General features: G+C 50.1%; 1 protein-coding gene across 1 annotated transcript in view; it reads right to left on the bottom strand.

The window, feature by feature from the left end:
* MECP2 (methyl-CpG binding protein 2) overlaps positions 1 to 14208 on the bottom strand; it is a 217628-nt gene that overhangs the window by 27981 nt on the left and 175439 nt on the right. The gene's annotated exons all lie outside the window — the stretch shown is intronic.

The raw sequence follows: 14208 nt of genomic DNA, 5'->3' as shown, positions 1-14208 counted from the left end.
ACTCGTGATACTATACCCAGTTAACAGTATGAAATATAACTGAGCCTCTCAACAGATGGCTCAACAATAACCCTTTAGTTAAACAATAACTATATACAAGCATTGCAGACAATCCGCACTTGGGATGGGCGCCCAGCATCCACTACGGACTACGAGAAATAGATTTACCGGTGAGTAAAATCTTATTTTCTCTGACGTCCTAAGTGGATGCTGGGACTCCGTAAGGACCATGGGGATTATACCAAAGCTCCCAAACGGGCGGGAGAATGCGGATGACTCTGCAGCACCGAATGGGCAAACTCTAGGTCCTCCTCAGCCAGGGTGTCAAACTTGTAGAATTTAGCAAATGTGTTTGACGCCGACCAAGTAGCTGCTCGGCAAAGTTGTAAAGCCGAGACCCCTCGGGCAGCCGCCCAAGAAGAGACCACCTTCCTTGTGGAATGGGCTTTCACTGATTTAGGATGCAGCAGTCCAGCCGCAGAATGTGCAAGCTGAATCGTACTACAGATCCAGCGAGCAATAGTCTGCTTTGAAGCAGGAGCACCCAGTTTGTTGGGTGCATACAGGATAAATAGCGAGCCAGTATTCCTGACACTAGCCGTCGTGGAAACATAAATTTTCAGGGCCCTGACTACGTCCAACAACTTGGAAGCCTCCAAGTCTTTAGTAGCCGCAGGCACCACGATAGGTTGGTTCAAATGAAAGGCTGATACCACCTTAGGGAGAAACTGGGGACGAGTCCTCAATTCTGCCCTATCCATATGGAAAATTAGATAAGGGCTTTTACATGACAAAGCCGCCAATTCTGACACACGCCTGGCCGAAGCCAAGGCCAACAGCATGACCACTTTCCACGTGAGATATTTTAATTCCACGGTTTTAAATGGCTCAAACCAATGTGACTTTAAGAAATCCAACACCACGTTGAGATCCCAAGGTGCCACTGGAGGCACAAAAGGGGGCTGAATATGCAGCACTCCCTTAACAAAAGTCTGAACTTCAGGTAGTGAAGCCAGTTCTCTCTGGAAGAAAATCGATAGAGCCGAAATCTGGACCTTAATGGAACCCAATTTTAGGCCCATAGTCACCCCTGACTGTAGGAAGTGCAGAAAACGGCCCAGCTGAAATTCCTCCGTTGGGGCCTTCCTGGCCTCACACCACGCAACATATTTTCGCCAAATGCGGTGATAATGGTTTGCGGTCACTTCTTTCCTAGCTTTAATCAGCGTAGGAATGACTTCCTCCGGAATGCCCTTTTCCTTCAGGATCCGGTGTTCAACCGCCATGCCGTCAAACGCAGCCGCGGTAAGTCTTGGAACAGACAGGGCCCCTGCTGCAGCAGGTCCTGTCTGAGCGGCAGAGGCCATGGGTCCTCTGAGATCAATTCTTGAAGTTCCGGGTACCAAGCTCTTCTTGGCCAATCCGGAACAATGAGTATAGTTCTTACTCCTCTTCTCCTTATTATCCTCAGTACCTTGGGTATGAGAGGAAGAGGAGGGAACACATAAACCGACCGGTACACCCACGGTGTCACTAGAGCGTCCACAGCTATCGCCTGAGGGTCTCTTGACCTGGCGCAATATCTTTCTAGCTTTTTGTTTAGGCGGGACGCCATCATGTACACCTGTACACCTGTGGCCTTTCCCAATGGTTTACAATCAGTTGGAAGACTTCTGGATGAAGTCCCCACTCTCCCGGGTGGAGATCGTGCCTGCTGAGGAAGTCTGCTTCCCGGTTGTCCACTCCCGGCATGAACACTGCTGACAGTGCTAACACGTGATTTTCCGCCCATCGGAGAATCCTTGTGGCTTCTGCCATCGCCATCCTGCTTCTTGTGCCGCCCTGTCGGTTTACATGGGCGACTGCCGTGATGTTGTCTGACTGGATCAGTACCGGCTGGTTTTGAAGCAGGGGCATTGAAAATGGCCCTTAGTTCCAGAATATTTATGTGTAGGGAAGTCTCCTGACTTGACCATAGTCCTTGGAAGTTTCTTACCTGTGTGACTGCCCCCCAGCCTCGAAGGCTGGCATCCGTGGTCACCAGGACCCAGTCCTGTATGCCGAATCTGCGGCCCTCTTGAAGATGAGCACTTTGCAGCCACCACAGCAGAGACACCCTGGTCCTTGGAGACAGGGTTATCAGCCGATGCATCTGAAGATGCGATCCGGACCACTTGTCCAACAGGTCCCACTGAAAAGTCCTTGCATGGAACCTGCCGAATGGAATTGCTTCGTAGGAAGCTACCATTTTTCCCAGGACTCGCGTGCAGTGATGCACCGACACCTGTTTTGGTTTTAGGAGGCCTCTGACTAGAGATGACAGCTCCTTGGCCTTCTCCTCCGGGAGAAACACTTTTTTCTGTTCTGTGTCCAGAACCATCCCCAGGAACAGTAGACGTGTCGTAGGGACAAGCTGTGACTTTGGAATATTTAGAATCCAACCGTGCTGTTGTAGCACCTCCCGAGATAGTGCTACCCCGACCAACAACTGCTCCCTGGACCTCGCCTTTATCAGGAGATCGTCCAAGTACGGGATAATTAAAACTCCCTTTTTTCGAAGGAGTATCATCATTTCGGCCATTACCTTGGTAAATACCCTCGGTGCCGTGGACAGACCAAACGGCAACGTCTGGAATTGGTAATGACAATCCTGTACCACAAATCTGAGGTACTCCTGGTGAGGATGGTAAATGGGGACATGCAGGTAAGCATCCTTGATGTCCAGTGATACCATGTAATCCCCCTCGTCCAGGCTTGCAATAACCGCCCTGAGCGATTCCATCTTGAACTTGAATTTTTTTATATATGTGTTCAAGGATTTCAAATTTAAAATGGGTCTCACCGAACCGTCCGGTTTCGGTACCACAAACATTGTGGAATAGTAACCCCGTCCTTGTTGAAGGAGGGTCACCTTGACTATCACCTGCTGAGAATACAGCTTGTGAATTGCCTCTAACACTGCCTTCCTGCCTGAGGGAGTTGTTGGCAAGGCAGAGGAAACGGCGGGGGGGAGACGTCTCGAATTCCAGCTTGTACCCCTGAGATACTACTTGAAGGATCCAGGGATCCACCCGTGAGCGAGCCCACTGATTGCTGAAGTTTTTGAGACGGGCCCCCACCGTACCTGGCTCCGCCTGTGGAGCCCCAGCGTCATGCGGTGGACTTGGAGGAAGCGGGGGAGGACTTTTGCTCCTGGGAACTGGCTGTATGCTGCAGCTTTTTCCCTCTACCTCTGGGCAGAAAGGACGCGCCTTTAACCCGCTTGCCCTTATGGGGCCGAAAGGACTGTACCTGATAATACGGTGCTTTCTTTGGCTGTGAGGGAACATGGGGTAAAAATGCTGACTTCCCAGCTGTTGCTGAGGAAACGAGGTCCGAGAGACCATCTCCGAACAACTCCTCACCCTTATAAGGCAAAACTTCCATGTGCCTTTTAGAATCTGCATCACCTGTCCACTGCCGAGTCCATAACCCTCTCCTGGCAGAAATGGACATTGCACTTATTTTAGATGCCAGCCGGCAAATATCCCTCTGTGCATCTCTCATGTATAAGACTGCGTCTTTAATATGCTCCACGGTTAGCAATATAGTGTCCCTGTCTAGGGTATCAATATTTTCCGACAGGGAATCTGACCACGCAGCTGCAGCACTGCACATCCATGCTGAAGCAATAGCTGGGTCTCAGTATAATACCTGTGTGTGTATATACAGATTTCAGGATAGCCTCCTGCTTCCTATCAGCAGGCTCCTTTAGGGCGGCCGTATCCGGAGACGGTAGTGCCACCTTTTTTGACAAGCGTGTGAGCGCTTTATCCACCCTAGGGGATGTTTTCCAACGTGACCTATCCTCTGGCGGGAAAGGGTACGTCATTAGTAACCTTTTAGAAATTACCAGTTTCTTATCGGGGGAAGCCCACGCTTCTTCACACACTTCATTTAATTCCTCAGATGGAGGAAAAACTACTGGTAGTTTTCTCTCTCCAAACATAATACCCTTTTTTGTGGTTCCTGGGGTAACATCAGAAATGTGCAACACATTTTTCATTGCCTCAATCATGTAACGTGTGGCCCTATTGGAAGTTACATTAGTCTCATCGTCGTCGACACTGGAGTCAGTATCCGTGTCGACATCTGTGTCTGCCATCTGAGGTAGCGGGCGTTTTAGAGCCCCTGAGGGCTTTTGAGACGCCTGGGCAGGCACAGGCTGAGAAGCCGGCTGTCCCATATTTGGTATGTCGTCAAACCTTTTATGTAAGGAGTCGACACTGTCGCGTAATTCCTTCCACATAACCATCCACTCAGGTGTCGACCCCGCAGGGGGTGACATCACATTTATCGGCATCTGCTCCGCCTCCACATAAGCCTCCTCCTCAAACATGTCGACAAAGCCGTACCGACACACCGCACACACACAGGGAATGCTCTGACAGAGGACAGGACCCCACAAAGCCCTTTGGGGAGACAGAGAGAGAGTATGCCAGCACACACCAGAGCGCTAAATAACACAGGGATGAACACTATAACTGAGTGATTTTCCCTTATAGCTGCTTATATATATACTGCTGCGCCTAAATTTAGTGCCCCCCCTCTCTTTTTTACCCTTTGTAGTCTTGAAACTGCAGGGGAGAGCCTGGGAGCGATCCTTCCAGCGGAGCTGTGAGGGAAAAATGGCGCCAGTGTGCTGAGGGAGATAGCCCCGCCCCTTTTTCGGCGGACTTTCTCCCGCTTTTTTATGGATCCTGGCAGGGGTATTTTTCACATATATAGACTCTAGGACTATATATTGTGATTATTTTGCCAGCCAAGGTGTTAATATTGCTGCTCAGGGCGCCCCCCCCCCAGCGCCCTGCACCCATCAGTGACCGGAGTGTGAGGTGTGCATGAGGAGCAATGGCGCACAGCTGCAGTGCTGTGCGCTACCTTGTTGAAGACCGAAGTCTTCTGCCGCCGATTTTCAGGACCATCTTCATGCTTCTGGCTCTGTAAGGGGGACGGCGGCGCGGCTCCGGGACCGGACGATCGAGGTCGGGTCCTGTGTTCGATCCCTCTGGAGCTAATGGTGTCCAGTAGCCTAAGAAGCCCAAACTAGCTGCAAGCAGGTAGGTTCGCTTCTTCTCCCCTTAGTCCCTCGTAGCAGTGAGTCTGTTGCCAGCAGATCTCACTGAAAATAAAAAACCTAAAATATACTTTCTTTTCTAGGAGCTCAGGAGAGCCCCTAGTGTGCATCCAGCTCAGCCGGGCACAAGATTCCTACTGAGGTCTGGAGGAGGGTCATAGTGGGAGGAGCCAGTGCACACCAGGTAGTCCTAAAGCTTTCTTTAGTTGTGCCCAGTCTCCTGCGGAGCCGCTATCCCCATGGTCCTTACGGAGTCCCAGCATCCACTTAGGACGTCAGAGAAATGTAATTGTACTGTATTGTAAAGGTAGGATACTAATGCGGTAGGAGCGTGGACGTTGGTGCAATGTTTATTCTGCCTCATTGCCTACTAAGCTCAATCCTAATGTGTAGAGATGCCTGCTGAGAGTGGAAGGTAAGCTGGACAGACCATACAGGCATCATGTGATGTGTTTCATAAATGGCCTACTATGGAATTGTATTGTAGTTCCCAGGAATATTACTTACACATCTGAGTAATAATTATTATTATTATTATCCTTTATTTATATGGCGCCTCAAGGGTTCCGCAGCGCCCAATTACAGAGCACATTAACAAATAATCAAACAGAAAAACAGCAACTTACAGTTGATGACAGTATAGGACAAGTACAGGGTAAATAAAAATAAGATTTTACTTACCGATAAATCTATTTCTCGTAGTCCGTAGTGGATGCTGGGGACTCCGTCAGGACCATGGGGATTAGCGGCTCCGCAGGAGACAGGGCACAAAAATAAAGCTTTAGGATCAGGTGGTGTGCACTGGCTCCTCCCCCTATGACCCTCCTCCAAGCCTCAGTTAGGATACTGTGCCCGGACGAGCGTACACAATAAGGAAGGATATTGAATCCCGGGTAAGACTCATACCAGCCACACCAATCACACCGTATAACTTGTGATCTAAACCCAGTTAACAGTATGACAAACGTAGGAGCCTCTGAACAGACGGCTCACAACAAATAACAACCCGATTTTTTTGTAACAATAACTATGTACAAGTATTGCAGACAATCCGCACTTGGGATGGGCGCCCAGCATCCACTACGGACTACGAGAAATAGATTTATCGGTAAGTAAAATCTTATTTTCTCTGACGTCCTAAGTGGATGCTGGGGACTCCGTCAGGACCATGGGGATTATACCAAAGCTCCCAAACGGGCGGGAGAGTGCGGATGACTCTGCAGCACCGAATGAGAGAACTCCAGGTCCTCTTTAGCCAGGGTATCAAATTTGTAGAATTTTACAAACGTGTTCTCCCCCGACCACGTAGCTGCTCGGCAGAGTTGTAATGCCGAGACCCCTCGGGCAGCCGCCCAGGATGAGCCCACCTTCCTTGTGGAATGGGCCTTGACAGATTTAGGCTGTGGCAGGCCTGCCACAGAATGTGCAAGTTGAATTGTGCTACAAATCCAATGAGCAATCGTCTGCTTAGAAGCAGGAGCACCCAGCTTGTTGGGTGCATACAGTATAAACAGCGAGTCAGATTTTCTGACTCCAGCCGTCCTTGAAATGTATATTTTCAATGCCCTGACAACGTCCAGCAACTTGGAATCTTCCAAATCGCTAGTAGCCGCAGGCACCACAATAGGCTGGTTCAGGTGAAACGCTGATACCACCTTAGGCAGAAACTGAGGACGCGTCCGCAGTTCTGCCCTGTCCGTATGGAAAATCAGATATGGGCTCTTATATGATAAAGCCGCCAATTCCGATACTCTCCTGGCTGAAGCCAGGGCCAGTAGCATGGTTACTTTCCATGTAAGATACTTCAACTCCACCGATTTGAGCGGCTCAAACCAATGGGATTTGAGAAAATCCAAGACTACATTAAGATCCCACGGTGCCACTGGGGGCACAACCGGGGGCTGTATATGTAGTACTCCTTTTACAAAAGTCTGGACTTCAGGAACTGAAGCCAATTCTTTCTGGAAGAAAATCGACAGGGCCGAAATTTGAACCTTAATGGACCCCAATTTGAGGCCCATAGACAATCCTGTTTGCAGGAAATGTAGGAATCGACCCAGTTGAAATTCCTCCGTGGGGGCCTTCCTGGCCTCACACCACGCAACATATTTTCTCCAAATGCGGTGATAATGTTGTGCAGTCACATCCTTCCTGGCTTTGATCAGGGTAGGGATGACTTCATCTGGAATGCCTTTTTCCTTCAGGATCCGGCGTTCAACCGCCATGCCGTCAAACGCAGCCGCGGTAAGTCTTGGAACAGACAGGGTCCCTACTGGAGCAGGTCCTTTCTTAGAGGTAGAGGCCACGGGTCCTCCGTGAGCATCTCTTGAAGTTCCGGGTACCAAGTCCTTCTTGGCCAATCCGGAGCTACGAGTATAGTCCTTACTCCTCTCCTTCTTATGATTCTCAGTACCTTGGGTATGAGAGGCAGAGGGGGGAACACATACACTGACTGGTACACCCACGGTGTTACCAGAGCGTCCACAGCTATTGCCTGAGGGTCCCTTGACCTGGCGCAATATCTGTCCAGTTTTTTGTTGAGGCGGGACGCCATCATGTCCACCTTTGGTTTTTCCCAACGGTTCACAATCATGTGGAAGACTTCTGGGTGAAGTCCCCACTCCCCCGGGTGGAGGTCGTGTCTGCTGAGGAAGTCTGCTTCCCAGTTGTCCACTCCCGGAATGAACACTGCTGACAGTGCTATCACATGATTTTCCGCCCAGCGAAGAATCCTTGCAACTTCCGTCATTGCCCTCCTGCTTCTTGTGCCGCCCTGTCTGTTTACGTGGGCGACTGCCGTGATGTTGTCCGACTGGATCAACACCGGCTGACCCTGAAGCAGAGGCCTTGCCTGACTTAGGGCATTGTAAATGGCCCTTAGTTCCAGGATATTTATGTGAAGTGACGTTTCCATGCTTCACCACAAGCCCCAGAAATTTCTTCCCTGTGTGACTGCTCCCCAGCCTCTCAGGCTGGCATCCGTGGTCACCAGGACCCAGTCCTGAATGCCGAATCTGCGGCCCTCTAGAAGATGAGCACTCTGCAACCACCACAGGAGAGACACCCTTGTCCTTGGAGACAGGGTTATCCGCTGATGCATTTGAAGATGCGATCCGGACCATTTGTCCAGCAGATCCCACTGAAAAGTTCTTGCGTGGAATCTGCCGAATGGAATCGCTTCGTAAGAAGCCACCATTTTTCCCAGGACCCTTGTGCATTGATGCACTGACACTTGGCCTGGTTTTAGGAGGTTCCTGACTAGGTCGGATAACTCCCTGGCTTTCTCCTCCGGGAGAAACACCTTTTTCTGGACTGTGTCCAGAATCATCCCTAGGAACAGCAGACGTGTCGTCGGAATCAGCTGCGATTTTGGAATATTTAGAATCCACCCGTGCTGTTGTAGTACTACTTGAGATAGTGCTACTCCGACCTCTAACTGTTCTCTCGACCTTGCCCTTATCAGGAGATCGTCCAAGTAAGGGATAATTAAGACGCCTTTTCTTCGAAGAAGAATCATCATTTCGGCCATTACCTTGGTAAAGACCCGGGGTGCCGTGGACAATCCAAACGGCAGCGTCTGAAACGGATAGTGACAGTTCTGTACCACAAACCTGAGGTACCCTTGGTGAGAAGGGCAAATTGGGACATGGAGGTAAGCATCCTTGATGTCCAGAGACACCATATAGTCCCCTTCTTCCAGGTTCGCTATCACTGCTCTGAGTGACTCCATCTTGAATTTGAACCTTTGTATGTAAGTGTTCAAGGATTTCAGATTTAAAATAGGTCTCACCGAGCCGTCCGGCTTCGGTACCACAAACAGCGTGGAATAATACCCCTTTCCCTGTTGTAGGAGGGGTACCTTGAGTATCACCTGCGGGGAATACAGCTTGTGAATGGCTTCCAATACCGCCTCCCTGTCGGAGGGAGACGTTGGTTAGGCAGACTTCAGGAACCGGCGAGGGGAAGACGTCTCGAATTCCAATTTGTACCCCTGAGATACTACCTGCAGGATCCAGGGGTCCACTTGCGAGTGAGCCCACTGCGCGCTGAAATTCTTGAGACGGGCCCCCACCGTGCCTGAGTCCGCTTGTAAGGCCCCAGCGTCATGCTGAGGACTTGGCAGAAGCGGGGGAGGGCTTCTGTTCCTGGGAAGAGGCTGCCTGCTGCAGTCTTTTTCCCCTTCCTCTGCCCCGGGGCAGATATGAGTGGCCTTTTGCCCGCTTGCCCTTATGGGGACGAAAGGACTGAGCCTGAAAAGACGGTGTCTTTTTCTGCTGAGAGGCGACCTAGGGTAAAAAGGTGGATTTCCCAGCCGTTGCCATCAGGTCCGATAGACCGACCCCAAATAACTCCTCCCCTTTATACGGCAATACTTCCATATGCCGTTTGGAATCCGCATCACCTGACCACTGTCGCGTCCATAACCCTCTTCTGGCAGAAATGGACAGCGCACTTACTCTTGATGCCAGAGTGCAAATATCCCTTTGTGCATCTCGCATATATAGAAATGCATCCTTTAAATGCTCTATAGTCCATAATATATTGTCCCTGTCCAGGGTATCAATATTTTCAGTCAGGGAATCCGACCAAGCCACCCCAGCACTGCACATCCAGGCTGAGGCGATTGCTGGTCGCAGTATAATACCAGTATGTGTGTATATACTTTTTAGGATATTTTCCAGCTTCCTATCAGCTGGTTCCTTGAGGGCGGCCGTATCAGGAGACGGTAACGCCACTTGTTTTGATAAGCGTGTGAGCGCCTTATCTACCCTAGGGGGTGTTTCCCAACGCGCCCTAACCTCTGGCGGGAAAGGGTATAATGCCAATAATTTTTTAGAAATTAGCAGTTTTTTATCGGGGGAAACCCACGCTTCATCACACACCTCATTTAATTCATCTGATTCAGGAAAAACTACAGGTAGTTTTTTCACACCCCACATAATACCCTTTTTTGTGGTACTTGTAGTATCAGAAATGTTCAAAACCTCCTTCATTGCCGTGATCATGTAACGTGTGGCCCTACTGGAAAATACGTTTGTTTCCTCACCGTCGACACTGGAGTCAGTGTCCGTGTCTGGGTCTGTGTCGACCATCTGAGGTAACGGGCGCTTTAGAGCCCCTGACGGTGTTTGAGACGCCTGTACAGGTAATAACTGATTTGCCGGCTGTCTCATGTCGTCAACAGTCTTTTGTAAAGTGCTGACACTATCACGTAATTCCTTCCATAAGACCATCCAGTCAGGTGTCGACTCCCTAGGGGGTGACATCACTATTACAGGCAATTGCTCCGCCTCCATACCATTTTCCTCCTCATACATGTCGACACAACGTACCGACGCACAGCACACACACAGGGAATGCTCTGATAGAGGACAGGACCCCACTAGCCCTTTGGGGAGACAGAGGGAGAGTTTGCCAGCACACACCAGAGCGCTATATATATATAAAGGGATAACCTTATATAAGTGTTTTTCCCTTATATAGCTGCTGTATAGATTTATCTGCCAATTTAGTGCCCCCCCTCTCTTGTTTTACCCTGTTTCTGTAGTGCAGGACTGCAGGGGAGAGTCAGGAAGCTTCCCTCCAACGGAGCTGTGAGGGAAAATGGCGCCAGTGTGCTGAGGAGATAGGCTCCGCCCCCTTCCTCCCGCTTTTTTAAGGAAAAATTGGCAGGGGTTAAATGCATCCATATAGCCCAGGAGCTATATGTGATGTATTTTTTGCCATCTAAGGTGTTTTTATTGCGTCTCAGGGCGCCCCCCCCAGCGCCCTGCACCCTCAGTGACCGGAGTGTGAAGTGTGCTGAGAGCAATGGCGCACAGCTGCGGTGCTGTGCGCTACCTTATTGAAGACAGGACTTCTTCTGCCGCCGATTTTCCGGACCTCTTCAGTCTTCTGGCTCTGTAAGGGGGCCGGCGGCGCGGCTCTGGGACCCATCCATGGCTGGGCCTGTGATCGTCCCTCTGGAGCTAATGTCCAGTAGCCTAAGAAGCCCAATCCACTCTGCACGCAGGTGAGTTCGCTTCTTCTCCCCTTAGTCCCTCGGTGCAGTGAACCTGTTGCCAGCAGGATTCACTGAAAATAAAAAACCTAAAACTAAACTTTTTCTTAGAAACTCAGGAGAGTCCTAGAATGCACCCTTCTCGGCCGGGCACAAAAATCTAACTGAGGCTTGGAGGAGGGTCATAGGGGGAGGAGCCAGTGCACACCAGGTAGTCCTAAAGCTTTTACTTTTGTGCCCAGTCTCCTGCGGAGCCGCTATTCCCCATGGTCCTTTCGGAGTCCCCAGCATCCACTTAGGACGTTAGAGAAACATAGTTACATCAGCAGATGACACTGGAATAAGTATCAGGTGGCAGAAGACTGATGGATTTGGTGCAGTTGAAGATTATTAAAGTAAGAAAGGATAAGCACATGAGGGAAGAGGGCCCTGCTCGTGAGAGCTTACATTCTAAAGGGGAGGGGTAGACAGACAGGGGTGACACAGATGGGGTACATAGAGAGCGTAGAACAGAGGGTTAGGATGAGATTTGGCTGGGTTTGGTGAAGAAGTGGGTCTTGAGAGCCCGTTTGAAGTTTTGTAGAGAGGTAGGGAATTCCAAAGAAGTGTTGCAGCACGTGAAAAATCTTGGAGGTAGGAGTGGGAGGAAGTAATCCGTAGGCAGGAGAGTCAGCGTGCATTAGCAGAGCGAAGAGGACGGGTGGGAGTGTCAAGGGAGGTAAGGTCAGAGATGTAGATGGGAGAGGAGTGGGTGAGGACTTTGTAAGCGAGTGTGAGAAGCTTGAAATGGATTCTGAAAGGGAAGGGGAGCCAGTGAAGGTCTAGTAAGAGAGGATAGGTGGACGTAGTGCGTTTGGTGAGGAAGATGAGCCGGGCAGCAACATTGAGGATAGATTGGAGTGGAGAGAGGTATTTGTCAGGAATGCCAGTCAGGAGCAGATTACAGTAGTCCAGTCTGGAGATGACCAGTGAGTGGATAAGAGTCTTAGTAGCATCCTGGGTCAGAAAGGGTCTGATCTTGGAAATAGTCTGATCTTGGAAATGAGAGGAAAATGGCGCACAGCTGCAGTGCTGTGCGCTACCTTAAGAAGACTGCAGGAGTCTTCAGCCGCCGATTCTGGACCTCTTCTTGCTTCAGCATCTGTGAGGGGGCCGGCGGCGTGGCTCCGGTGACCATCCAGGCTGTACCTGTGATCGTCCCTCTGGAGCTTCATGTCCAGTAGCCAAGAAGCCAATCCATCCTGCACGCAGGTGAGTTCACTTCTTCTCCCCTCTGTCCCTCGTTGCAGTGATCCTGTTGCCAGCAGGAATCACTGTAAAATAAAAAACCTAAGCTAAACTCTCTAAGCAGCTCTTTATGAGAGCCACCTAGAATTGCACCCTTCTCGGCCGGGCACAAAAATCTAACTGGAGTCTGGAGGAGGGTCATAGGGGGAGGAGCCAGTACACACCACCTGACCTGTAAAAGCTTTACTTTTGTGCCCTGTCTCCTGCGGAGCCGCTATTCCCCATGGTCCTTTCAGGAACCCCAGCATCCACTTAGGACGATAGAGAAATATTGTTTAGATGAAAATGGCAGGTTTGTCAGAGGTGCTGAATGTGTGGTTTGAAGGAGAGGGAGGAGTCAAGGATTACTCCAAGACAGCGCACTTGGGGGCTAGAGGAGATAGTAGTGCCATCAATAGATAATGAGATTGTAGGAGGTGAGGTTATGCGGGAGGGAGGGAAGATGATCAGCTCGTTCTTAGACATGTTAAGTTTAAGAAAGCGCTGGGACATCCAGGAAGAGGTAGCAGAGAGACAGTTGGAGATACGAGTGAGGAGAGCAGGGGAGAGGTCTGGAGAGGAAAGATAGATTTGGGTGTCATCAGCATAGAGATGATATTGGAAACCAAAAGAACTAATGAGCTTACCTAGTGAGGACGTATAGAGAGAGAAGAGGACCAAGGACAGAACCTTGGGGTACCCCTACAGTGAGTGGAAGTGAGGGGGAGTCATGAGAGGAGACAGAGAAAGAACGGTCAGAAAGGTAGGAGGACAGCCAAGAGAGGGCAGTGTCACGCAGACCAATGGAGTGAAGAATTTGCAGTAGGAGAGGATGGTCCAGTGTCAAAAGCAGCAGAGAGATCAAGTAGAATAAGTATAGAGTAGTGTCCCTTAGATTTAGCAGCATGGAGGTCATTGCATACTTTTGTAAGGGCAGTTTCAGTGGAGTCGAGAGGACGGAAGCCAGACTGGAATGGGTCAAGCAGTGAGTGTGAGGAAAGAAAGGAAGTAAGGCGGTTGTAGACAATACGCTCAAGGAGTTTGGAGGCAAAAGGGAGGAGAGAGATGGGTCGGTAGTTGGAGAGAGTGTTTGGATCAAGTGTAGGTTTTTTAAGAATAGGAGAGATGAGTGCATGCTTGAAGGCAGAGGGGACAGTGCCTGATGAGAGGGATAGATTGAGAAGGTGGGAAAGATGGGAACAAGCAGAAGGAGAGAGGTAGCGGAGGAGGCGGGAGGGGATAGGGTCAAGTGGGGAGGTGGTGAGGGGACAGGAACGAATGAGGGCCATGACTTCCTCTCCAGATGCATGGGAGAAAGATGTCAGAGTAGGTCCGAGGGATGGGGTTGGTAAGGTATGGGAGAAAGCTGGTTACTGATGGTCTGGTGTGGTGTGATGTCCTGACGTATGGAGTCAATTTTTTATGTGAAGTAAGTGGCAAAGTCAAGAGCAGAGAGTGAGGAAGGGAGACGAGGTGGAGGTGGGCAGAGGAGTGAGTTGAGAGTGGCAAAGAGGCGGCGGGGGTTGGAAGACTGGGAGGAGATGAGGTTCTTGAAGTATGACTGTTTAGCAAGAGAAAGGGCAGCACTGAAGAATGAGAGCATAAGTTTGAAGCAGTACGTGAGCATTTTTGCAGATATCTGGTGCATTTGGTGGGCCAGGGTTGAGGTGTTAATTTGCGAGGGTGAATAGTGGTTGGTGGAGCAACAGAGTCAAGAGCAGAAGTAAGGGATGCATTGTTAGTGTAAGTGGCTTGTTCAGGGCATGAGAGAGAGAGAATAGGAGAGAGAAGTGAATCAAACAGGGAGGAAAGGAATGTGGTGTCA

The sequence above is a fragment of the Pseudophryne corroboree genome, chromosome 8 (assembly GCF_028390025.1).
Source record: "Pseudophryne corroboree isolate aPseCor3 chromosome 8, aPseCor3.hap2, whole genome shotgun sequence".
Taxonomy (NCBI): Eukaryota; Metazoa; Chordata; class Amphibia; order Anura; family Myobatrachidae; genus Pseudophryne; species Pseudophryne corroboree.
The sequence above is the reverse complement of the archived record's forward strand: the minus strand, read 5'-3'. Positions and strand labels throughout refer to the sequence as shown.